Source organism: Oxyura jamaicensis, chromosome 1, assembly GCF_011077185.1.
Source record: "Oxyura jamaicensis isolate SHBP4307 breed ruddy duck chromosome 1, BPBGC_Ojam_1.0, whole genome shotgun sequence".
In the NCBI taxonomy this organism is placed as follows: domain Eukaryota; kingdom Metazoa; phylum Chordata; class Aves; order Anseriformes; family Anatidae; genus Oxyura; species Oxyura jamaicensis.
Window position 1 is genome coordinate 102,330,517 of NC_048893.1, and position 27,183 is coordinate 102,357,699.

The 27,183-nt window shown below is 38.4% G+C and overlaps 1 long non-coding RNA gene across 1 annotated transcript in view; it reads left to right on the plus strand.

The window, feature by feature from the left end:
* Window positions 1-20,594, plus strand: part of LOC118160596 — a 179,656-nt gene extending 159,062 nt beyond the window's left edge. Inside the window, exons 8-10 of the long non-coding RNA XR_004747591.1 lie at window positions 18,651-18,892; window positions 19,540-19,614; window positions 20,272-20,594. This is a non-coding gene — a long non-coding RNA (uncharacterized LOC118160596). The remainder of the gene's footprint in view (window positions 1-18,650; window positions 18,893-19,539; window positions 19,615-20,271) is intronic.
* The last annotated feature ends 6,589 nt before the right edge of the window (window positions 20,595-27,183 follow it).

Consider the following 27,183-nt stretch of genomic DNA (forward strand, 5'->3'; position numbering starts at 1 on the left):
CACTTTCATTTCTTTCTCTTAAAAAATTTAAATAAAAAATTAAAAGTGGGGAAAAAAAAAAAAAAAAAAAAAAAAAAACATCAAAAGCATACAAACAAAAGGCTTTTCTTGCAGGCTTTGACATTCTCTCTCTGCTATAGGTTTGAAGGAAAAGAATAAAATAAAGTCCTATGATCAGGTGATGGTCTTGAAGATAGAAAGTTTCCTCTGTTGTAACAATCTGAATGTAACTGTCTTACTATTTACCTTTAAAGAGTGAAGAGCTACACTTCATTTATACTACCTTTTTCCCATCTGGTTAGGGTAGTTTGATCCTTCCACAGATGTATTCTTCCTGTCAAGTATGTATTTATGTGAACAAGCATATGTACTCCAATTAATCGAGGAGGGCATAGCATGTTTATGCATGCACAAATCTCCGGTGTCTGACAATCCTGCCACTGTGGATATGCTATTGCGTAGATGTTACTCAACCAGTTTTTCCTTCTAGTGAAACAAAAGCACACTAAAACTTGCATGTAGAGGACTTCTTGGATGCATCTGGACCATTTGTCTCCAGAGACAGGAAGATGTGAAGAAATAATAATATTTTGAGGGGAACTTTTTAATTTCTCTTTTTTCTTGTTGGTATATCACTTTCCTGAAAGCCTTTGCTAATCTGTCTTGCCTAACATGACCTAAAGAAGACATTTGTTTTTCTTCACATAATACCACCCTTTTATTATTTTTTTTTTCTACTTTATTTTTTCCAGAAAGATTTATAACATCTTCTAGGAGTCATGATACAGTAAAGGAGAGAAGCTGGTAAGGAGATAATCACGGGCTTCTCAGTACCTGATTTGATTGCCACAAAGTTGTCCTGAAATAAGTCTGTGCTCAGTTCCACAAAACACTGGTGTAAAAACTACACATGAGGAAAAAAATTCACCTTAGATTATTCACCTTAGATTAATTTAGCTTCTAAATTAGTGACCAGAAAAACTAGAATAATGTATTTTAAGGTTGTTTAATGTTATAACATTTTAATAAAAATAATCACATGCAATTAAAACCTGTAAGAGTTGCATTTGGTGGGAATGCAAAACATTAACTTAATGCAAGTATTGATTACCTCTTCCCCCAGCTTTATTGTTGTTTCAAAGTTAAAGGATTGATGCCCCAAACTTTTATCCACTTCAATTAATCAATTGATGTAATTTGTTTCTTTTCAAAACTAGATATATCAATATTCTGTGCTGGTTTTGAATTCAAAAGAGCCGTCACATAACTTAACTAGGGTGTTTTATTAGGTAAAAAATAAAAGTATTGTTTGACAGGGGCGTTGGACTTGATTATTTTCAAACGTCCCTTCCAACTTCACCAATTCTGTGATTCTGTAACTTGTTTAAGAACACTGGTGTAGCAAAAATTATTCCTTACTAAACAGTTAAAAGACTAAGAAAGAGACGACAGTGCACTGCATCTTTTCAGAGAGAAACAAGGTATGAGAGTAGAAAAAGTGCTTCCTAAGGTGAGCATGAATACCCATGCAGTCTTCTGGGTGATACTGGAACAGTTTGCTCAGGGAGGTTGTAGATGCCCCCTCCTTGGAAGTGTTCAAAGCCAGACTGTATGCGGCCATGGCATGGTGGTTGGAACTGAATGATCTTTCAGGTCCCTTCCAACCCAAACCATTTGATGACTGTAAAAGCAGCTACTGTTAGTTCCAGACAGATATTACCAATATTGTTTGGCCCAAAAGCATATGAGAGTATTAAATGCCTTTGGGAGCTGTACATAAATTAAAGAAAAGATCAGTGTTTTCATAACAGATATGACTAAATAAACTACTAAGGCAACGTATACCCTGAGGCAATATAGGCAGTCTTGGAATAAGTGCAATTTAAGGCATAAGGCCATTTCTGTAAATTTTTGGGAATATTTCTTTATTGCACTTGTATTTTTATTTTTGAATGTGTGATTCAGGTTGGATAAACTTTATTTACAAAAAAAAAAAAAACATAAGAAAAAAATACTGAAATGTTTTATGAACTATGTCTCCAATAATAATTTTCTTACAGGTATTTCTAATAATCTGATATAATGAGTTATGTAGAGTGTGCAGAGATGCATGTATAGTACTGTACTCACAGAGTACTGCAGTGCTAACTTTCTCTTTGATATTATTCTCTCTGATTCAAGACTGTGGAAGAGAAAAATATTATTGAACAAGGGAGTTATTTTCACTTATTTTTTAAAAACAGCCTTTAAAATGAAAATACTAAGATGAATTAAACTGTCTTTAAATCAACATTGTGCTAATTCAGCATTTTCAGTATCTTGTAGTGACCTGAATTTTGAAGGAAAAAAATAAAAAATAAAAAAGGCGGTGGTAGAAGGAAAACAAACAAAATCAACAAGAGATGCTGTAATCTTTTATATCCTGGTTTAAGCCCCAAACCCAGCCCAGACTTCTGGATCAGTGATAAGGATTCCCAATGCACCATTATAGCTCTCTCAGAAAAAGCTACAATGCAGTTCTTAAAAACCGCTGGTGGAAGGAGTTTTGTTAATTAGGAGATGTTACAAAGGAGAAACTAGCGCTGAAACAAACTGTAAGCATTTTATTCTGATGTTTCCATTCTTGAATCAGTCCTGGTACTGTGAACAGTAGGAAATATCCAACTGCAGGTGTGTGCAATCATATTTAATTAAGCTTTCCCCTTTCATCTGCAGTCATTGCTGTACTCAAGTTATCACACTTATTAGTCTTTAAATTCCTGTAAGATACATTTTATATCATAGCTCAGAAGGTCCAAATCAACCTCAAAAGGACAAAGCTATCTCCCATGTAGTAAGTCTGCGTTCAGGAACTGAAGTCTGCACTTTTGGTATCTTTCTGTTTCTGTCCAGACCTGAATTTACAACAGTGAAGGTCTAAGTTTAGCAGTCTTTCATGCAAAATAACGTGCAGCTCTGGTTAGCATGACTTCGTCTGCAACTTCATGCTATTATCTGTGACTGAAATTTTCCAGCTACTTTTTTTTTTTTTTTTTTTTTTTTTTTAATACACACACAAGATATAAATTTCAGCTAAGCTATGAGTTACAGCACCAATGTTTTAATTAGCCAGTAGGAGATGATAAAATCAATTTATTTCATGCAATTTTTGCACAATGGTGCTGGTGTCCGTATTTCAGTCAGTGGAAAAAGGGATGTATTAATCCAGGTATTTCTCATTTCTATTTGATCTGCTAAGGATTCAAGGAATTTTTACAGATTTTTATTTCTTTTAGAATTCCCCAAACCTAATCAAAACACCCTGAAAATGCAAGTATCAGTATCAATGTTTTTTTTTTTTTTTAATTATTATTATTATTTTTATTATTCTTTCGTAATACTTTGAGGTTTATAGTTCAAAATAAAGAATAAATATGCTATATCCCAAATATGTATGAAGGTTATGGTTTTGTTTCATTTTGTCATCTCAAGCTATTAAATCTTTGCATTGACGCATAATCAGGATATAAATATATATATATATTTGCTGTTCTAATTCAATGACACAAAATTCAAGATCCCTGAGGTAAGGTTAAGCAGGAGCTCATATAGTCAGGGTTGAAATTCAGACACTGCAGATATAATCCATCTCCCTGACACATGCAGTGCTTCATTGTGAGACTGCCAGACACAGTCTGCTGCGATGGGAATGTCACAGAATACCAAAACAGGGAGAGATGCAGTTTTGTTCATCATTGCTTTTATCTACAAAAATCCATCTAACAGTCTACATACATAGCCACTGCCAGACAGAGAAATATGAATGCAGCAGAGAGATGCAGCAGCTAACATTCAGAGGAGTATATGGAGCATATGCTGGGAATGCTTAGAATTACCTGAAAATAATTTGGGTAGTTAATCAGGTTAATTGCTTATCTTTAAGGCAATATTTTGGTGCAGACGCTGAGTCACCATCTCTGCTGTCAAGCAGAGATCAATAGCTTGCCTGGTTGCCTGCAACTCCTGGTGAATTTTGAACCTAAATGACAAAAGGGGCCCAGAAGGCAAAGAAAGTGCACTGTCATCACTGGTCAGGCAGGCAGGCAGAAAAAGCTGCAGTGGCAGAAAGAAAAGAAGCTTTCTAGAAAATATAAAGTGCAGCTGCTCTTTCAGTTAATTCCTAGTTATAACCACTCCAGCATACATTTGAAGTTTTTACACAAGGGAAAAAAAAAAAAAAAAAAAAAAAAAAAAGTAATTAAATGATACTTAGGGTTCCAAAATGAGACATGAATCCGTAGGCTTATCTCAGACATATGTGTAAGCAAAGCAGCTTGTCTTGGCTGTAGTGGGCAGACTTGCCTGTCATACAGATGTCAGGGTGGATTTTCAAATACCTATATTAGACAGCAAAACATTTAAAATGTGTCTATTTACAGTTTAATTTCATTCTGCCATAAGCATAGGCAGTGCTACTGCACACTACCGTGGTCCCTGGGCAAATTCAATGTTAATCAGAAAGGAAGAAAACCTCTGGGGCACTGAGAAAATACACTCTTGCCATAGACTTCGCAGAAAGCAGGCTGCCCATATGACCAGCGGGGCTGGAGGGACAGGGCTGTCTGGGCTTACATCTGGACATATGTTACACTTGGAGCTGTTAAGTATTGCTGATTCTAGCTTAAAAGGTGTGTTTTTCTGTGAAATAGAGTATCTATAGAGTATCTAGAGTATCTATAAGTTCCTAGCAACATCTCTGCATAGGCATTTTCCTACCCATATGTTAAAGGCAGCCTTTAGCTAAAAGCACTGTTTCTCAGTGCACCATGACAGGATGCAGCAGTTCAGGAACAGGCAGTGACACAGCAGAGCAGCCTGGGGTGGTGGGATGAATAGAAGTAAATGGCATGTATTGAACTGGGAATATAACCATTGCAGGGATATTGATAACTCCCAGGCTTGGGGCAAAAGGTTCATGAGGAAGCTACAAGCAATTCAAAGTTTAGGGGAAAGCACAGCAGGTGGGCTGTATTGGGGAAAGGGAGGTGAAGGTTAGGTTAGGTATTTTGGCGTTGGTTTAGTGTTCCCCAAACCTTGTGATCAATCATTTCATCCTGTCTGCATCATGATAGTTCTCAGAGTCTCTCTGAAACCATCCCTTAATACCAATATGAAGCCCTGCTATTTGCAAACTGATCTGCACCACCACAGAACAAACCAAGCAGATGAAACTTCTCTATTTCAACTTCTCTTTCCATCACTTCTATTTTTATCCAGGTAAGTTTTCTCTTCGCATTATTTTTCTTTGAATCACTTTCTTACCTCTTATAACCTAAATTGTCAAGTTTGAATAATGCCATCGTGGTATTTGAATTTTCTAGAAAATGTCAGCTCTGAGAAAATGAGTAAAAATCATGGCAGTAGTGGTGCAGAGTTGTCTTCATTTCTCCACCTGCACTAATCTTAGTCGCACCCAAGATCTTACAGGATAACGAGTTTCCAGGAGCCTCATTTAGCACTTCATGAACATTAATATCTCCTTCTGCACACTTCCTCAGAAACATCATGGTACAGTGACTTCGTTTTGCAAAAAGATCAGAGATAAATCTGACCACTACAGTCACTTGGAAATGAAATAGACCTATATGGTTTGGTGGACTTATGAAACAAAGCTTAATATGCCATTCAGCATTCATCTCACACCTTAATTTTTGTATAAATCTGAAATTGTTTCAGTTGTGGAAATATTAATGTATTTTTATGTTTCTGCATATCTTGTTTTTGTGTTCCCTTATCCGTATTTGTAAAAAAAATACAGGAGAAGCCTATGTGATATTTCTAAGCAGCTGACAGTGAGATGTGACATGCTTAGTGGATGAGGGAAAGGCTGTGGACGTGGTCTACCTTGACTTCAGTAAGGCATTTGACACTGTCCCCCACAGCATTCTCCTCAGGAAACTGGCTGCTCATGGCTTGGACTGGCATACACTTTGTTGGGTTAAGAACTGGCTAGATGGCTGGCCCCAGAGAGCTGTGGTGAATGGAGTCAAATCCAGTTGGAGGCCGGTCACTAGTGGAGTCCCGCAGGGCTCGGTACTGGGGCCAGTCCTCTTTAACATCTTCATCGATGATCTGGACGAGGGGATCGAGTGCACCCTCAGCAAGTTTGCAGACGACACCAAGTTAGGTGTGTGTGTCGATCTGCTCGAGGGTAGGAAGGCTTTGCAGTAAGACCTGGATAGGCTGGACCGATGGGCCGAGGCCAACGGTATGAAGTTCAACAAGGCCAAGTGCCGGGTCCTGCACCTGGGGCACAACAACCCCAAACAGCGCTACAGGCTGGGAGATGTGTGGTTGGAGAGCTGCCAGGCAGAGAAGGACCTGGGTGTGATGGTTGACAGTCGGCTGAATATGAGCCAGCAGTGTGCTCAGGCGGCCAAGAAGGCCAGCAGCATCCTGGCTTGCATAAGAAACAGCGTGGCCAGCAGGTCCAGGGAAGTGATTGTCCCCCTGTACTCGGCTCTGGTGAGGCCGCACCTCGAGTACTGCATTCAGTTTTGGGCCCCTCGCTACAAGAAGGACATGGAGGTGCTCGAGGGAGTCCAGAGAAGGGCTACAAAGCTGATGAAGGGTCTGGAGAACAAGTCTTACAAGGAGCGGCTGAGGGAGCTGGGACTGTTTAGCCTGGAGAAGAGGAGGCTCAGGGGTGACCTTATTGCACTCTATGGGTACCTGAAGGGAAGCTGTAGCGAGGTGGGGGTTGGTCTATTCTCCCACGTGCCTGGTGACAGGACAAGGGGGGAATGGGTTAAAGTTGCGCCAGGGGAAGTTTAGGTTGGATATTAGGAAGAACTTCTTTACTGAACGGGTTGTTAGTCACTGGAATAGGCTGCCCAGGGAAGTGGTGGAGTCACCATCCCTGGAGGTCTTTAAAAGACGTTTAGATGTAGAGCTTAGGGATATGGTTTATTGGAGGACTTGTTAGTGTTAGGTCAGAGGTTGGACTCGGTGATCTTGGAGGTCTCTTCCAACCTAGACTATTCTGTGATTCTGTGATTCTGTACAGGCATCTTATAAGAGTTTAGGATTTTTTTGATCTTTAGTGTTTCAGTGAATGAGGGAGAAAAATATTTTAATTGGAATTTGGTAGTTACAAGCAGTATCATCAACTTTAATGTTTTTACTTATTGGCTCTGCAAAAGGTTCTTTTTGTAGCTTTGTTCCTAAAAAGAGACACAACACATGGTAAAGATAATAGGTATTTATTTACAACACATGGTAAAGATAATAGGTATTTATTTACAACACATGGTAAAGATAATAGGTATTTATTTTCTAAGTAAAAAAAAAAAAAAAAAAATTGAAAACTTTCTGTAAAAAATGGGACACATTTTTCAAAAATACATGAAATACAGTTCTGTTCTAGCTGTTCTATTAATTAATCATTATTAATCACTAGAACTCAAACAGATCTCAATGCATGTTTTCAAGCTTAATCCTGTATTCAGCTTGACTGTTTCCTAAAACTCAATTAAAAGCCCCTTGTTGTTTAAATATTTATAAATAACTGGAAACTTCATGTCAAAGTTCTCCTTTAAGGATTTAATTTCATATACTTGAGCTGTTTCATTAGTAAAATAATATCATATACAGAAAATTTTGACCTTTCATTCTTTAACCTTCCTGTCTACCTTAATAGCACTTCTGACCGTAAGTACTTACTACCTTGTTTTGTTTTAACAGTATCTTTAATGAATTACCTAAAACTAACCTAGAGTTTGAGCTGCTAAACTTGTGAGCACAAATATATATTGTTTAACTGCCAAAAAATTTTAAAAAGAATTTATCAAGGATTTTAAAATAGCCTTTGGAAAATAAAAATATATTCCACAGACTTTTAAAATCTTTAACGAAAAACTGGTGTTCTTTTTTTTTTTTCATAAAGTACGGTTTAGTTGCAGATCATCTAATTTACTGTGGTGTAGTGTTGTCTCACTGTAGTAGTAATGCCTTTTCTCATGTTGCTTGTTTGTCTCAAAGCAGAGAATTAAGTTTGCATACACATACACCCACATTAAACCATATATATGAATACATAATGAAGTTCAGTTAACAAAACCTTGGAATGATTTCTAGATGTATCTAAATGTGCACTTCTAGAACACTATTGAGATTGGAAAATCTGAAGGAAAATCAGGCAGAAAAGATATTGCTGAAGTGATAGCATATTTCACTGCCAATCTAATGCCGATTCAAGGAATTTATGCAACCACACTGTCAAAGATCTCTAGTAATTTTTGGCCCACACATCTGAAATACTTTGAATTTTTTCACAGAATCACAGAATGGTAGGGGTTGGAAGGGACCTCGAAAGATCATCGGGTCCAACCCCCCCTGCCAAAGCAGGTTCCTCAGAGCAGGCTGCCCAGGTAGACATCCAGACAGGCCTTGGATATCTCCAGAGAAGGAGACTCCACGACCTCTCTAGGCAGCCTGTTCCAGTGCTCCATCACCCTCACTGTGAAGAAGTTCTTTCACATGTCGGTGCGGAACTTCCTGTGCTCTATCTTGAGGCCACTGCCCCTTGTCCTATCCCCACAAACCACTGAGAAGAGGTTGGCTACATTGTTCTGTCTCCCACACCTCAGGTATTTATAGACATTGATAAGATCCCCTCCCAGTCGTCTCCAGGCTGAACAGACCCAGATCTCTCAGCCTTTCTTCATAGGGAAGATACTCCAGGCTCCCTATCACCTTTGTGGCCCTCCGCTGTACTCTTTCCAGGAGGTCCCTGTCTTTTTTGTACTGGGGAGCCCTGAACTGGACACAGTACTCCAGGTGAGGCCTGACCAGGGCAGAGTAGAAGGGGAGGATCACCTCCCTTGACCTCTTGGCCACACTCCTTTTAATGCACACCAGGATCCCATTGGCCCTCTTGGCCACCAGGACACACTGTTGGCTCATGGTCAACCTGTCGTCCACCAGGACCCCCAGGTCCTTCTCCTCAGAGCTCCTCTCCAGCAGGTCGTCCCCCAGCCTGTACTAATACTTCCGGTTGTTCCTTCCCAGGTGCAGGACTCTACACTTGCTCTTATTAAACCACATTTGGTTTCTTCCTGCCCATCTCTCCAGGTGGTCCAGGTCTTGCTGAATGGCAGCACAGCCTTCTGGCACGTCAGCCACTCCTCCCAGCATTGTGTTGTTGGTGTACTTGCTGAGGGCAGACACTATTCCCTCATCAAGGTTGTCGATGAAGATGTTGAACAAGACCGGACACCAACCCCTTGAGAACACCACTAGTCACAGGTCTCCAGCTGGCCTCTGCACCACTGATCTCAGCCAGTCAGCCAGTTCTCAACCCACCTTACTGTCCACTCCTCTATCCCACACTTTCTCAGCTTTGCTATCAGGATGTCATGGGAGACAGTATCAAAAGCCTTGCTAAATCTAGGTAGATGATATCCACTTCTCTCTCCTCATCTATACAGCTGATGATGCCATCATAGAAGGCAAAGAGGTTAGGCAAAGAGGTTAGGCAAAGAGGCACGACTTCCCCTTGGTGAATCCATGCTGACTACTCCTCGTAACATTCATCTCTTCCAATTGCTTGGAGATGGCATCCAGAACAAGCTGTTCCAACACCTTTCCAGGGACAGAGGTGAGACTGACTGGCCTGTAGTTTCCCAGATCCTCCTTCTTGCCCTTCTTGAAGACCGGAGTGACATTGGCTCTCCTCCAGTCTTCAGGCACCTCACCCGTTCTCCAGAACCTTTCAAAGATGATAGAAAGTGGTTTGGCGGTCACCTCTGCTAGTTCCCTTAGCACATGCAGATGCATCCCGTCGGGACCCATGGATTTGTGTGCGTTGAACCCACTCAGATGCTCCTGAACCACTCTCTCATCAACCAGGGGGGAGCTCTCAATTTCCCAGACCCTTTGTTCTCTTGCCATGGGTGAGGAGTCCCCGGGGGAAGTCCTTGAAGCAAAGACTGAAGCCAAGAAAGCATTCAGTATCTCCACCTTCTTGGAATCTCCGGTGACCAGGACACGCCCCTCGCTCAGCAAGGGACCCACATTATCTCTAGTTTTCCTTTTGCTATTTACATACTTGACAAAAACCCTTCTTATTATCCTTTTTCTCTTTTGCAAGCCTCATCTCTAGATGGTCTTTAGCCTTCCTCGTCACATCCCTGCAGGCCCTGACAACACCTCTATACTCCTCCCAAGAGGACAGGCCCTTTTTTCACATTTGATAGACCTTCCTCTTGCTTTTGATCTTATCGATGAGCTCCTTGCTCATCCACACAGGTTTCCTGCCCCCCTTCCCCGATTTCCTACTCTTCGGGATGCACCGATCCTGAGCTTGGAAGAAGTGCTGCTTAAATGTAGCCCAGCTCTCACAAGCACCCTTGTCTTCAAGCAACCTAGCCCATGAGATACTTCCAAGCAGTTCCCGGAAGAGGTCAAAGTTGGCTCTTCGAAAGTCCAGGGTAGCAATCCTGCTTTTAGCCTTACTTCTTCCAACAAGTTCCATCTTGAACTCCACCATCTCATGGTCGCTGCATCCCAAGCTTCCCCCAACCTTCACATCCCTAACAAGCCCATCCCTGTTGGTAAGAACAAGGTCCAGGAGCACCCCCCGCCTCGTCAGCTCCTCTACCACCTGTGTCAGAAAATTTTCCTCAACGCGTTGTAGGAACCATTTGGACTGCGCGTGCCTGGCCGAGTTGCTTACCCAGCAGATATCTGGGTAATTGAAGTCCCCCATGAGGACCAGCGCCCATGATTGTGAGGCTACTAGCAGCTGCTTGTAGAAGGCCTCATCGATCTCCTCCTCCTCATCTGGTGACCTGTAGTACACCCCCACCACCGTATCCCCCATACCAGCCCACCCTTTAATTCTCCACCACAAACTCTCCACTTGTCCTTCACCCTCCCCCAGGTGGAGCTGGGTACACTCTAATTGCTCCTTCACATAAAGGGCAACCCCACCCCCTTGCTTCCCAAGCCTGTCTATCCTAAAGAGGACATAGCCCTCCATGACAGCATTCCAGTCATGCGAGCTGTCCCACCACGTCTCAGTGATCACAATGAGATCGTGGCCTCTCAACCAAACACAGATCTCGAGCTCATCCTGCTTATTTCCCACGCTCTGCACATTGGTATACAGGCGCTTTAGGGAAGCAGCAGGCGCAGTAACCCCTGTAGGGATGCAAGAAGAAGATTCTGGACAGGGTATCGGAATCACTACTTTCTCTGAGGAGCCCTCAGACAATCTCTGAGGAGCCCTCATTTGTCTTAGAATGTTTTTAATTGTCAAAACTTTGTACTTCTGCTGTATGACCCACGTGCCCTGCAAGAAATCCCCTTCAAATGATGCAGAGATTTCAAGTGGCTTTGACCTGTGGCATTACACTACCCCTTTGCTGTTTTTGGTTCACAGTATTGCTATTAAAATGTAAATGCAATTCAATAATGTCATGAGGCTCTTTTTGTTTTCTTTTTTATTATTATTATTTTTATTTTTTTTAAACCATCATTAAGTTCTCATGTAAGAATATTAAGGAAAAAATGATACATCAAAAAGAGAGCAGGCTCCTTTACCAGTGGCTGGGTTGAGAAGACAGGGCTTGTATGTGATGAGTGTCAAATGCTTTACCCTTGTGAGAAAACATTTTTGAAACACCATCTTGCTTGTTGTTCAAAGGCAGGCTGTTGCTTCAGTCACACAAATGCTCCTCTCCCATCCCCCAACATTCAATATCTGTTCTGCAAATATGAGTATCTGTATATGTTGTATGTCTTCTAAACAGGCAGTAAACAGGTGTCTTGTGTTTTTTTTTTTTTCAAGCTCCATTAATGACATCACACTGTATTTTAGGTTGAAAAAATCTATTTTGACATGATTGATTAAAAAATATGGCATTAAAGTTAATGTAGAATCACCTTTTAGATCATAGTTGAAACTGGTATTGCAATTTTAACTAACATGGCATCCATGTTTGCTTATGTCTTATCTTGAGAAAACACATACTTTTGGAGAGCCAACAAAATCTCCATATTTAAAAATATATAATTCTGTAATACCCTGCTGGAAATATACACCAAGATTTTTAAGACATTGTAATTAAGTTGTAAATATGTTACTAATTTCCAAACGCTGAAAGAGATGTGGAAAAGACTAACTGAAAAAGACTAACCAGATGAAAAGTTTTGACCTAAACAAATAAAAAGAATTTAAGAGATAATAAAGTGGTTTTATATTAATTTTCTCTTCTTGTTATCTTAGAATAGTATAGAATGCTTCTCTTCCAACATTTAATGTTATCTTTCCCTTCAAGTAATCTCAGAAGAGTTGATATGGGATGAGATGGGAAGGCACCTTGGGGATTGTCTAGTCCAACCCCCTTCATCAGTGCAGGGTCACCTGGAGCAGGTTGCTTAGTACTTTTTTCAATTAGGTTCTGAAAACCTCCAAAGAGGGAGATTCATCTTCCTCCTAAAGTGGTGTTCTGTGCATTATTTCTGCAAGATTTTGGTGCATTATTTGTGTTTGCACTCGAAAGATTACAACTCTCCCACCATGTACAGTGTGTAGTAAACCAACAGCTCTTTCCAAAGCTCTGCAGCTACAGAGAACCTTGGGACTTAGAAAGCCTCATCATTCTTCTTTATATCAATGTCAGAATGGCAATATCTCAGTTCCATTAAATGATAGGGAATTTTGTTGCTGTCTTTGAGAAGGACTGTTCACCAGGATTCTCAGAAGAATCACTTGATACCGGTTTGTGCCATGAGACAGGGAGTGACAATTGAAACTTCATTTTTAAAATATTCTGGTACAAACAGTTATTTTTTCTTGTTCACTTGGCTGATATTTCTAAAATGTTTTAGTACCTTGTTTCTTTCCAAGGTAGGGTTATTTACACACTGTAAATTTCAACATTTCTCCCCTTTTCTTCAGTGTGTGATCTCTTCAAGTGTCCTACACATTCTGCTTTCAAAATTTCACTATTTCTATTTACTATCTGAAAGGATGTTTACTCTGTCATTAAAAAATCATGTTTATCCTGCCATTAAAACTGTGGAAAAGACAAGAAAATAGTATTGAAAATTTTGCAGAATATGTTTTTGCTCTAATTATCAGTTTGTGAAATGTTGAATGTTTATGTTTACAGCTATTTTTATCTATGTGTTATTGTCTTCTCGATCAGGCACAGGATGTTTGTAGAAGGAGCTTTTACAGAAAGAGATATTAACAAGACAGCACCAGTAAAATAATTCACAGGTCTGTGAAAATCTCTTCAAAACAATCTTATCTGGGACCTATACCCCACAGAGAGAGTCTGGAAGCTGCACTTGAAACAAATCTGTATCTGCCTTGCCTTGAAGGTGGTGCTTCTATTTGTGGTGTATAGACATTGGCATACTTTATTGGTGGGGTTCTGTGTTGAAGGCGGAAAGCCTGGACCATGGTGAAATTCTGCCACTGCCATTCTTTGTGACCCTGATGCTTTCACTCTCCATGTCTGTTCATTGCCATTGTCAGTATAGGGATGACTCTTGCAAAGCATTAGACAGCACTGTAAGCAAGGACTTGTTTGGTTAACTCATATGTTTCTGTGATATAGGTAACAAAAATGTGCCTGTCTTTTGGGATGACTCTATATTGAGTGTTGTTTACTCAGGCAAGAACTCACATTTCATCAAGAATACTTACGGTCTTAAATCTTTCATGTTAATTGGCTTTCCCGTGAGTCCATGTTGACAACTAATAGCTCCATGAAATTACACTGGACAGTATACTTAAAACTAATAGCAAAAAAAAAAAAAAAAAAAAAAAAAGAAATCTGCCTGGAAAGGATAGCTTAATAGAAACAGGGAAAGAATAAAAAGTCAGTGACAAAACATCATCCCACTTGTTCTGTGGGGCTGGACCAGCTGTTGTATCACATGAGCCAACAGCCGCTGAGACCTTCAACGTGGAGGAATTCTGTTGTAATTATCCTGACTCATTACAAACTTCACCTGGCTTTCATTTACTAATGTAACTTACTGAATATTTTTTCCTTTGAGTTGTTTCTGTAGGCGCAGCAGGGATTCATCTGGGGACATCTGACTTTTTTTTTTTTTTTTTTTTTTTTTTTTTCCTACACTTCCCTCTTTTATAATATTAAAGGATAGGAGAGTTACTGCACTTGTAAGTGTAATGGTTATGTCAATATTAAAAAAGAGAGAAGTGTGCTTTTAAAAAATAAATGCTGAGTAAAGGAATAACAATTTACTCCTTATTGTAAAGCTTTGCTGATTCCATTATTTGTTTTACTGTGAGGATGTACATGGAATCCTCACCACCACTTTGAGTAACAGCAATATAGTATGTTCACTCCTTTCTCTCTCCTATTTGTCTGCACATCCCTGACTATTGTATGTGGTTTCCACATGGTAAGGTATCTAAAGTATGCTACTTCTGAGGGTTTCAACTGGTCTTCGTTTGGGTGCCAAAGGGAGCAAGTAATATCCACATAAAAATGTAATATTTACAACTGACAAATAACTTGGAACATGTTATACATCTCAAGCTAGAAATATCTGCATTGATCTCTCTAGCTAACAATTGCAGCCAATGGTAGCTCAGAAAATGGTTGTGCAGGCATAGTAAACATCTTTAAATTTATGCTGCTACTGTTAATACTTACAGTTCTTTATTGCATTTCCCAGAGTGATTATATTCTATTTTGTATGATAGTTTTTTTCAGTTAGTTATTGTTTTGTTAAAAAAATAATAAAAATTGTTTTGAGTATTGAGCCCACCTATCACAGTCATTTATGAGCCTGATTCAAAGTCCAGTGAAGTGGAAAAATTTACCATATCTTACTGTCCTTCATTAAAAAATATATATTTAAAAAATATATATATTCTTCTGATGAAGTGGATTATGAAACCCATGAAGTTCTATTAAAAAACAATTTGACTGTTCATGAGCATTTGAAAGAAATAAGAGGGAGACTTGCTTTTGCACTTTGAATCTGAGGTGTGAGGCTGTAAAAGCACAAAAACATTGAGCCATAATCAGAAATGTGCAAGTGGAATCTGACAGTAAGTTGAAGAACAGGTCCAATGGAGCTGTATGAGAGCTGGAAGTACTCAGTACCTCTCAATAAGGTCCCAGAGACAGACATTATTTCAGTGGTCTTATGACACTTGACTGCTTAGGAACGGTTTATTAGTTCTCCAAGTACAAAACATAAAGTGGCTGAGTGAATGACAAGAAAGGTGATTAGTTTGCCAAAAGGTTTTGATTTTAAACATACTCTGTAGAGTGGTGAGGACTTTATAGGGAACCTTGTAGAGTCAAAAGATCAACACCAGTTTTGTTTCTTTTTCTTCCTCTTTTTCCCCTTGTTTTATGTTCTGCTCAGCAGTTGCCATTAAAGTCTTTCTTATTGCTGTAGACCTTGTACTAATTCATGACAACATTAAAGCTGGAAATAGTGTAATACTACTAATGAGGCCAAAGGAAGAATAATGAAGATTTTTGTAGTTGTAATTGCACATACGTGCTGCAGATAATAGTCTTTCAGTTGCAATGAATTGTTAGGACATATCCTGACTTCTTTCTACTCCCTCTCCTAATATGAAAATTATCTTAATTATGAAAATTATATTCAAGCTTAACATAAAGGAGGTTGATTTAATCAGATAAAGTAAGATGTATAAAATGTTCACAGTTATTTAAAGTGATCCTCATACAGAAATCTGGAATAATTTGAAACATTATTTTGAGTGTTTTTTTTTTTGTTTGTTTGTTTGTTTGTTTGTTTTTTTCTTGAAATATTTTGGATAATAATCTGCCAGCAGGAGTGACAGATTGAAGCAATATAAAAAAATATCAAAAACTTTATCACTGTTATCTGCCAACTTTTTATTTTCAAAGTCAGATTATAGTTTGTAAAGACTACTCAGATATTCTGGTCTCTTGCCAAGAGGGATAGCTATGATGCAAAATGGGTTTCTATAGAGGTTAACATTTGTACTGAAAGCAATTATTAAAGGTGTATCTAATTTGTTACCTCATTCATAAATTGCATTAGATTCTAATATGTAAATGTTCTGGAGTAGTATCTGTTACTTTCCAAATTAAAATAAATAGTAATAAAAAAATCAGGTTCTCATTGTTTCAGTGAGTGATTTTATTCAAGAAAATAAGTATTTCCTTGTTTATCGCGGTGCAGCACATCTTCTCAAAGTTGTTCTGTTTGTTTCCATTGAGAAACAGATAAAAGCAAATGTGTCTCTTTGTCCCCAGATGTAACAGACCTTCTTTTGGCTGATTCCTTCTATTCTGCAGGAGAGAGAGGCCTTGGAAAACACTGAAAAAGGCATTATGGGAGTGAGCATGGTTAAAGAATAAATGTTGTCTGGTTCCTCTTCGTTCAGGGATGTTTATTAGGAGTGTGAAAGATGGTTTAGTGGTGTTTGCATGAGACACTGACACTGCAAAAAGAGCAGAAGAAGTGGGGAGAAAGCGATTTGGTAAAAGTCACCCTGTAAAAATAAGCATATGGCTTGAATATGTTTCATGTTGTGTCCTACTTATTCCTGGATAGTCTCTAAAAACCACCAAGACATACTGAAATAAGTCAATGATGGGAGTTTTAAGTTAGCTACAATTTACTCCAAGCACCATCAGCAATAATGAATAAATTATTTTATTTTATTTATTTATTTATTTTTTAAAAAGGCAAGCTCAGCTTTTTTAGGCATTCAGTTTATTTTTCTTAGGGAAAGAACACAACTGGGAGCTAAGGTTAGTGCCATAAGCTCATTTTATAGAAGTGTACAACTTTTAAAGTGACAACTGAGACAGTCATTTGGATATGGAAGAAAACTGTTTATCAAGCGTAGCTGTAGCAGGTAGAGGCAATGCTCCCGGTACTTCTGGTGTCAGTTAGATTTGGCTATAGAAATAAAAACACATTATTAGATGGATTAATTCAATAATTAAATAAATAACACTGGTATTCTGTTCTTTAATCTTATGTGCACCAGTTAGATCCAGTTCACAATCTGTTTTGCAAGGGTACAAATCATCATGCTAATTCCTTTTTTGACACTCATGGGTTTGAGAAGTTACACATATGGAGAAGGACATGTACCCTGGAGTCTGTCAAGACTCTCTGAAAATATGATTGTGCTTATTTGTGTTCATGGAATAAGACCTCTCTTCTCTTGAAATCACTGTATTATTTAGAATATTATTTGAGTAAGGGCAGGAGGAATGACTTTTTCTTTTGTTTTCTAACTTTTATTCTACCCTTCCTTGTCAGTAACTCATTTTTACCTTTATTATTAGTATAATTTGCAGTAGATGCAATAGGCAGGAATGGCTGTTAGTCTTTCACTGTCAAAGACTGAGAAGCAATCACTAGTTTATATTATTCCTGTTCATTCTGTTGGATATTTGTTTTATTTCTGAATTCCCTTTAACTTGTTAGGACTAATAAAATGACAAATGCAGGTATGTGGAAAGGTCCCAAAGTTTTTACATCATGATTTTTTCCTGTCCTGATCCATACTTTCACTGAAGTTAATAGAAGTTATATGTGCATGTGGAAGGTGGCTTATAACCCCAAAATTTTTACTAGAAAATTTGATAATGCTAAAATAAACAGAGGGTTGCTGCAAAGCAGTGAAAAATAATGCTTACTTTGTTAGCTCAGCTGCTCTTGTGCAGGAAATAGTTTATTTTCCAGAGACTTTCTTGTCAGATGCCCATAGGACTTTGGCTCATTTACCTTTAAACATTTCCACTGTGTATGGAAGAAAATCTGCAAAACGGCCAAAATGGGATTAGATTCTGAGGAGATCTAAGTTTTCTCCAGTTGTTGGCCCTCACTTGAGGGGTCTGAGTCGGGGCAACCTTTACCTGAATTAAAGGTATTAGTGGAGAACAGAAATTTGAATGGAATCTTTAGTTATGTATAGACCAAATTTTTTCTTCTTTTTTTTTTTTTTTTTTTTGTTTGTTTCTTTGTTTGTTTTTGGATTATTTCAAAATTAACTTTGTTTGTTTTTGTGGAGACCAGCATTATACATAGGGAGGGGAGCAGGAGATGATCCTTATTTTCATTCAGATGTATTTTAGTTGCCCAGTGTTCCCAAGGAGCTGTTGAATGATGAAGTGGAAATCAGCATTTGCTTTGAGCTTACCATGACTTTCTGTAAACATGGCAAACACAATGGGCTTGTCCACAAATGTTATATCTTTACTATTATCTAGACATTTCAGATTGAAATTATGTTTTTATTATTATTATTTAGAAGACATTAAAAGGACAGCTGTCGGTTTTGAAACGCTGGAAAGAAAAAGAAAATAAATTTTAAAAGTAATATTCTGTCACTTCCAAAGCAATTATTTCCTTTCTTTGTTTCCTTTCCACCTACAACACAAGTTTATAATGAATATACAATTTGGGTAAATAGACATTCTGTACCTATTCAAGTAGTATACTGAATATGTCAGATTTGAAGTAGGTATAGTTTTTTTTTTTTTTTTTTTTTTTTTTTTTTTTTTATCCAGTCTGAGATATGCAGCACTGCTATCCTGAAATCTTGTTGGTAATTTTTCAGCATTTGCAAGAACATTAACTCCGTTTGTTTGTTTCAGCCATGTTACCAGGACTTTGCTGTGGAGCTGCTGCCACGGTACTGTGTGCTGATATCTAGATCATTAGACAGCAGGAGAAAAGCCAGTGTGTTCATGGAAACAGTGCTTTCTCAGACAAGTAATAATCAGCCTAATGTCAATGTCATGCTACAATCAGACTCTGACAAGGTTTGCAAATACCTTTAAAGGAACTGCTCATCTTTGAATGCTGCAGATCAAAGCCTGACTGGAACAAAAAGCAAGTATGCTGCATGTCAGCTGCAGTATATTGTTGATGAGCACAGCATGTATAAGCAGAGGCCACTGCTATCATCACCAGCAGGAACAGACAGATGGACTGGGCTGGTCTACTACTTAAAATCTTGCTGTATAACCACAATAAATAAATAAATAAATAAAGCTTAAAAACCCATTACTCATCTCCAGAGCCCCTGACTGTCTTTTTAAAGCTTCAAGATCATTGTTAAGCTATGCCAAAGACTTTTTTAGACATGTCTGTTCTCAGGAACTTTTGTCTGTTTTTTGCTATTTGTCAGGATAGAATTAGTTCTGGGGAGGCTTAGGATGGAGGACAGTTGTTCAAGCAGAGTGATTGTCTGTAAACCCTCCCAGCTCTGCTACATATTCTGCAACTGGGAAAGTCATTTGCTCTGTGTGTTCTTATTTTTCCAACTGTGAAATGGGGGCAGCTTCTCATCTATGTCTGTAACACGAGGTCTGATTCATTAATGAATTTCCAGCACACTTTGTGCTCTATGGGATTAATAGCTAGTACCCTGTGGGAAAAACAGGACAGCCAACAAGATAAAATATGGTTTGTGTTGCACCAGACTGAGCCCTCTGGATATTGTGCTTTTGAGGCAAAATAATTTCCTTTTTTCTTCTGTAGTGCCTCTATTGTCTTTGAGGATTAAGAGCTTGTGGAAGGCTAAGGCAGCTTCTCCATGGACTGGCTCAGCTTGCAGTACATTGGGGTATGGTGAAGCTGGTTTGCAGCAGGTGTATGTCATACTCATTACATCTTCTTGTAGTTTAAGTCTAAACTGTCCTTTAGCATGGCCATACCAGAATTAAAAGATGAAATAGCCAGAAAGGACCTCACTTGCTATTGTCTGCACCTGAGTTTAGAGACTTTCTCTCAGTGATGTTGTGCAGAGCTAGAAAAGCCTGCAGGAAATATCCACTTAATGCCCTGATGTGGTAGGAGGCAGTGGCATTTCATAACCTATGAAACCAAGCCAGTGTTGCTGTATGAGATGACAGACTTATGATAATTTTAGGCAATTAGTTTATTTAAGGTGAAAACAGAAATTAGAAAAAACTCAACCACTAAGTTTGTGTTTTTCTTAAAAAAAAAAAAAAAAAAAAAAAAGGCTTTTCCTTTGCCCTAAGGTCCCCTTGCAATGTTTTAATATGGAAGTTATATGCTGGGAACATTGGTTTCCCAGGAAAACATAAATCACCTAAGAAATGTGTAGACAAGAGCCTCTAAAACATTTTTTTAATCTTTGTGGGAAAATCTTTAGTTCTTTACCTTGTAATATAGACCTGTAACTCTTGTAACTCAGACCTGTTTTTTTTTTTTTTTTTTTTTTTTTTTTCTGTTTGGGAACATTCACAGGTGGAAGATCTTCCTGGAGCTTACTAGATTCCCAACTGAATCCCCTGAAGCACCGCTCTTGTAATGTGACATGATGAGAGAGTGAGTGCATTTATTGTTATCTGGATTATAGCTGTGCTTCACACTCCATCATCGTAAAAGGGGGAAAAACTTTGCAAAAGCCTCCAAACCAGACTGACAAGGGAAGAGTGCTCATAGAAATGATGTGGATGTCCAAAGTTACATACCCACTCAAAGAGACTGTGCCAGGTGCAGAATCCTTCTTCCTGATCTGTTTTGAATGTCAAAACTTATATTTTAAAATTCCCCCCTTTTCTTTCTCCCCTAGCAGATAACATAGTCAGGTGGTCTTGGAAAGAGGTTAATAGACCATTTGTTAGAAGGAGTTCAGTGCCAGGGTCTGGAAAGTGAATCTGTATCCCTTTGCAGATCACACTGATTTTACTAATCTCAAGGTGAGGGGAAAAAAAAAAAAAAAAAAAAAAAAAAGGATTGCATGACAATATTCCACTTTATCTCGCCCTCATAAAAGTGAGCAGATTTTCTGGGGCAGACTTTCACCTTGATTACACTGATGTAGATCAAGAGACATCTTTGAACTCATTTTGCTTAACTGTTCGTTTTCATGTGGTGCTTTGCAGTTGAAAAAAAATAATTTGCAACAGTGAGAGCTCAAAGTAGTTTATGGAAAGTTTAAAGGGCAGAAAATGAAATCCAAACATTACAGGTAACTGCAGTTATTTTTAGTTTATATTCATAAACTAGAAAAGGACTTCACTTTATAGTGAAACAGTTTGAAATAAGGAATAACATAAAGATATGGCATAAAAATCATAGAAAGAAGAGGCACCCAAAAAGAGTTAAAGGGCATAGGGAAGATCAAATAAATTTGAACATGTTTATGTAAATTTTATTTATATTTATATATAATTATGCTGAAACTACAGTGTTTCTGAGATGGTATTGAAATCTGGCTGTGATTCGAGTAATCTTTTTATTTAATTCATCTCTGCTAAGACAGTACCATAACATGAGAATTTAAGCTTTTGTGCATTCTCTGCAGCTTGTCTGGCTCAGAGGAACAGCTTATACATCTCTGTTATACCTATGCTATCTTCCTGAAGGACTACTTATCTATAACTACGCCAGGAAAATTTGTTCCAGTACATATATGCCTTCTCTGTAATATATCTGTAATAGAAAATGATGGGAAACTGACACACACTGACCTCCAGTAGATTATTATCTGATAAAATTGATACTTCACTTCAAAATGCCTGAAAAATTATAATGTCAGATTGATGTTTATTCCTAAATACATTCTGAAGAGAGTTCCCTTGATCTTAGATCAGTCCATTGTCAGATTCCTTAAAGGCCGCATCATTTATAAATGATATGAACTGCAGATGTATAATTCATGTGGAGCATAAAATAAGCTTTAAAACATTTGTATTAAAAAGGTAAGGTGATCCTATCTTAAATCATGTTTATGGCCTAGTTTTATAGGACAGAATATTTCTGTCTGAAGTTTAGCATTCTTACTTTTTTTTTTCTTTCTTTTTTTTTTTTAGAATTTATTAAAAAAGGAAAGTAACTGTGACAATGATGTTGGCAGATAAATGGGCTCTTTTTGTGTTGATCTGTCATATTATTTTCCATTAGCTACTCCTACACTTTCTGCAGATTGCTTTCAACCATATTTTTACTAAATGTTTTTGGAAGTGCAAAGAGCAATGTAAACTGCAGATTTCACCATTACTGTTTTGACATTGCAAGCTCAAGGTTAATGGAATTTCTTCGTGGACAAGAAGAAAAATAACTACATTTTAAGTTACATCACCTTGTGGGTTTAGCCAAATTACAGTAATCCTAGAAACCCTTGCCATTATCAAATCATCATAATAATAAAATTTAAATTCTGGGTATATTTTACTTCTCCCCCCCCCCCCCCCCCTGTTTTTTTTAAGTCTAAGGACTCCACATGGAAGTTTGCATTTCTTGTCCTATTGTATAAAACCAACTTTTCTGTTCTCAAATGTCTCTAAAATTAGTTTGAGAAGTGTGAATAATAACATTGTTTGATCTGATTTTTTTTCTTATTGTGAAAACTTTAGCCTTGATCTCATCTTGAGACCTTTACCAATAGAAATAGAAAGTGAAAAGTGACATAGTGTCTGGTCCAAACAAATTGGAAATTTGCTCCTGGAGGCCCCTCTCTAGGAAAATGTAAAGATTCACCAGTGCCTAAATTCGTAAATGACCTTAACCATTTAAAAGCCATGTCTTTAATTACACCTTTGAAGATCTGACAAACACTTACTAATATGACACTGAACAGTGTTTTGGCAGTATTCTCCCTGAGATTTTGTTTTCTTTGAAGTGTTGGCTAGAGTTATGCTGGCTTTCCAGCATAGCAAAGAAAAATTGCAGTGATAATTATTTCCATATAATACAAGATGGACTTTTCTTTCCATTTTGCCTTAGTGATATGAATTGTCCTAAAGTTTGCTTTTATAGTTCATGGACCTAGAAGTTAATAGTCACAAATGAAAGCAGGTAAGCTTTCAGAAAGATTGGTTGCTTCAAAAACATACTTTACCTATAAACTTCCAATGCAATTTCTGTGTCCCTCTCTAGGTATGCACTTGTTTGTGCTGTGCAGAAGTGGGCACAGAGTACTGTTGTGTTACTGGCACAAAGCTTTCAAAGCAAGAGAAAAGCAAGTGTTGCTATTTTAACTTCAAAACTGTCAACATACATCCTTTAAGTATGGGAAGTTTTTGCCCTTAAAACATAAATACACACACACATGTATGTGTATATACATAGTTTATATGTATAATCCAATTCACAACTTTAGTTCTTTTGTGCTTACATTTATTTCCCTCATTCTACTGTGTTGTAAATCTTGCTCTTCCTGATTCCAGGAAAAACCATGCAACTTATTGTCACATCTTTCCAAACCGCCCACCTTTTGATGTGCTCTTGTCTTGCTTTTCTTCTCTGGACAGCTTTTCACTATTGTCCCATTAGGATGTGAAATTGTTTATTATTATTATTATTTCTTGTCCCAGGAGTATCTCTGTTTCTTTTAAGTCACTTCAAAATAATACCTCTCCCACCTATGGCATGGTGGACTGATGGTTTCTGTGTCACATTCATATTGCTGTCATGCTGTGTTGGGGCCAGATAGCTGCTTTCATCTCCTGTGCTCATTCAAGCATCAATCCTCATTCTCTAATGCTCATTGCATTGACTTAATTTCTGGTATTTTCTATCAGATGAGTGCTTGAAAAGGGCACACGGGACAACAAGATGGGAAACACCTTCTTTTATGATTCTGCTACTTGACTTTATGCCACTCATGTCTGAAGCTGGTCATGAAATTGGATGTTATGTGGATCGTTAGGATGTACAGCAGGGGAAGATGTGGAGCTCTTTTGTGTGCAGGCCCTGAAGACTTGATGAGTCAGTTATGGAACTGGATAATTGCCAGGGGTTGGTTGAAGGTTATCTATGGGGTAAATCGGGGAGCTGAGGGTAACCTCGATTTAGAAGTGGCTGCTTCAGAGCTCATGAAGAACATGAAAGGATACAGTGAAAATAATACCAGAAGGAAGGAAGGAGGCAATGAAGATGGAGCTAGGCTCTTTACTGTGGTTCCCTGTGCTGGGATAAGAGGCAATGGACACAAACTGAAATGCAGGAGGTTTCATCTAAACTTCAGAAAGCACTTTTTTACTGTCCATGTGACAGAGCACTTGAACAGTAACCTCCAGACAAGTTGTGGAGTATGCCTGCTTGGAGAGCTTCAAAAGCTGCCAGGACATGGTCCTGGGCAACCGACCCTAGGTGTCCCTGAGTGAGCAGGGACAAGATGATCTTCAGAGGTTCTTTCCAAACTCAATCATTTCATGATTCTTGAAATAGCAGTGAGTAAATCTTTTATTGAAAAAGTCACTGCAGTTGAATGAAGGCCTACTTCTGAGTGTGCCCTATCTCAGAGCAGCCCTGGGGGATCCCGCGGGGTATGAGCAGTGCTGAATCTTCAGACAAAGACTGGTCTGGCTGGGATGGAGTTAACCTTCCCTGCAGCAGCCCACACAGTGCTGTGCTCTGCACTTGTAGCTAGAACAGCACTGGTATCACATCAGAGTTTTGTTCTGCACCATACTAGCACTGCATCAGAATTCCTTCCAACTCCCTAAGAGCCAGCAGGCTGCGGGTGGGCAAGTGATGGGGAGGGGACATCACAAGGACAGCTGATCTAAACCGACCAAAGGGATATTCCATGCCATGTGATGTCATTCTCAGCAATAAAAGGTGAGGAAGGGGAAGGAGAAGGAGGGCTCTCATTATGAAAATGTCTGTCCTTCCAAACAGCCAGTATGTGTATTGAGGCCCTGCTTCCCAGGATGTGGCTGAACATTGCTCGTTGATGGGAAGCAGAGAGTAATTACTTTTCTCTCTGTGTGTTTCCATGTGGCCTTTGCTTGTGTTTTTTGTTTGTTTGTTTGTTTGTTTTTTTGTTTTGGTTTTGTTTGTTTGTTTGTTTGTTCATTCTGTTTGTTTTTATTTGTTTGTTTCTCTCTTCCCTTTCCCTTTGATTAAATTATCCTTCTCTCAAACCTTGAGCCTTTTGCATCATATTTTCTCCCATTTCCCCTTTGAGGAGGGGGAGTGAGAAAGCAGCTGTGGTGGAGCTTTGCTGCCACCCTAGTAAAACCACCACAATCCCACTGCAGCACCAGTTAGCAGGCTTTGGTGAACTACAGTTTGGGAAAAGTATTGAGAGGAAAATGATGATGCTTTGAAAGCCCATATAAGCCTGGCTATAAGAAATCATCAGGGTGCAGGTTACAAGACCTAGGGACTAGGAAACTTCCTGTTTGACAGGAAATGGGGTTGGAGGAGGGCATGCCTCTTCTTATTCAGAAGTATGGAAACACCTCAGGAAACTAGTTTTGGAGGCTCCTTTCATTGGCCTTTTGCAGAGAGAGATCAACCAAATGCTAGTTGCTTCCATAAACTTTTCATAGAATCATTGAATCATTAAGGTTGGAAGAGACATTCAAGATCATCTGGTTCAAACATCACTCTACCACTAATGTCACCCACTAAACCATGTCCCTAAGCACTAGGTCCAACCTTTCCTTAAACACCCCAAGGGACAGTGACTCCACCACTTCCCTGGGCAACCCGTTCCAATGCCTGACTCCTTTTTCTGAGAAATGTCTCCTAATTTCCAAAATAAACTCCCCAGGCACAACTTGAGGCAATCCCTCTAGTCCTTTCACTAGTTATCTGTGAGAAGAGACTGACCCCTAGCTCCCCACACCTTCCTTTCAGGTAGTTGTAGAATGCAATAAGGCCTCCCCTGAGCCTCCTCTTCTCCTCTTCTAAACAACCCAAGTTCCCTCAGAGTTCATGTTTTATTGCTATCGCATAAATCCCCTCTCAAATACCTACAAAAATATGTCCTTCATGCCATCTATGCCCAAAATTCTTCCCTCTTGCAGTACTGTAAGAACTTCACAAAAGTTAGGTTTTACAGTCACCTCTGTTTAAAATGGTCTTTTCTTTGGTTTCCTTTGAATCCAGCTCTTGTCTTTTCTCATAAACAAGCAGTGATTATGGAGTACTGTTATGTTAGGGTGTTTTACAGAAATGCTTGCCACATGATAAGACAGTATCAGTAATAACAATAGCAATTTTAAGGCTGAATTTTTAGTGTTTGCCAGGTTTTAGCATTTGCTAAAAAGCTTTTAGGTTTCTCTACTCAGATGGCAATACTGCACTTGCAACTTGTCTGTGATGCATAGTAATAATACTTGTGTTAGAAAGTATGCAATATAAAGAAGAACTGATAAAAACTAGATAATAGTAATTGTATTAGAGGTGTTTTTCCATCATCCTTCTCAGAGAAACTGCATTGTTATTCCCACTTTAAGATGGGAGCTGAAAGATATGAAGTTACTTTGTTGAAGCTTATCCATCAGACTAAATCTGCCGCAGCAATTTGTGTCATTTCAATGAGCTTTTATTGAAACAATAACTGAAATATGGCAGCATATAAAAAATGGGGTATATAAAAGCATGTGTTTATTAAAGCAATATCATGCCAGATAACCTGATATTTTCATTAAATTAAGATTTTAAGTAACTGATTTTGTAGGCAAGGGAAATATGAGGTTTTAGCCTGTGTGGACTTCTGTAATTAATTTGAAATAGTACCACACAGAAAGTTAACTATATTGAAGAAAATGGGGATATGTAGCAGAAATCTGAGATCAGAAATGAATTGGCAAAAGGTTTGGTCTTGGAGACAAAGAAGGTAATAGATAAGTTTTCCACAGGATCATTCCTGAGGTTTTTTTTACCTAATATTTTATTAATGCTTTTCATAAAAGGAGCAAGCTAATGAGAATTGTTCATGATGCAAAATGATGTTGGCAGTATGCAGAAAAGAGATTTCATACTGGAATAGCTAGTTAAGCCTGAGGAATGGAGAAACAGATGATGGGTGGACTTTATATTGAATTCTGAAGTTTATAGACTTGAAGAGCAAAGTAAAAAAGAAATACTGTTTCATTGGCTGAAAGCTAAATGTCAGGGAGAAGTATTGGAAGTATTGGAAAGATATTTGGACATATTGAAAGATATGCATGCATTACTCTTCGAGGTGATCACATGCTACCCTTGCAGTGCAACTGCAAAAAATAAAAAAAGAAAAAAAGAAAAAAAAAAAAAAAGGCAAACAGGGCTCCAAGGCCTACAAAGTAAAATATTTGTAGTTGATCCTGGGAGAATTTAACATTCTTGTTGAAAGACCTGCAAGCCTTCATTTGAAATATGACCGAAAGAGTCTAAAAAGTTAGACTTTAGCTGTGAAATTGACAGACGACCCAAGTA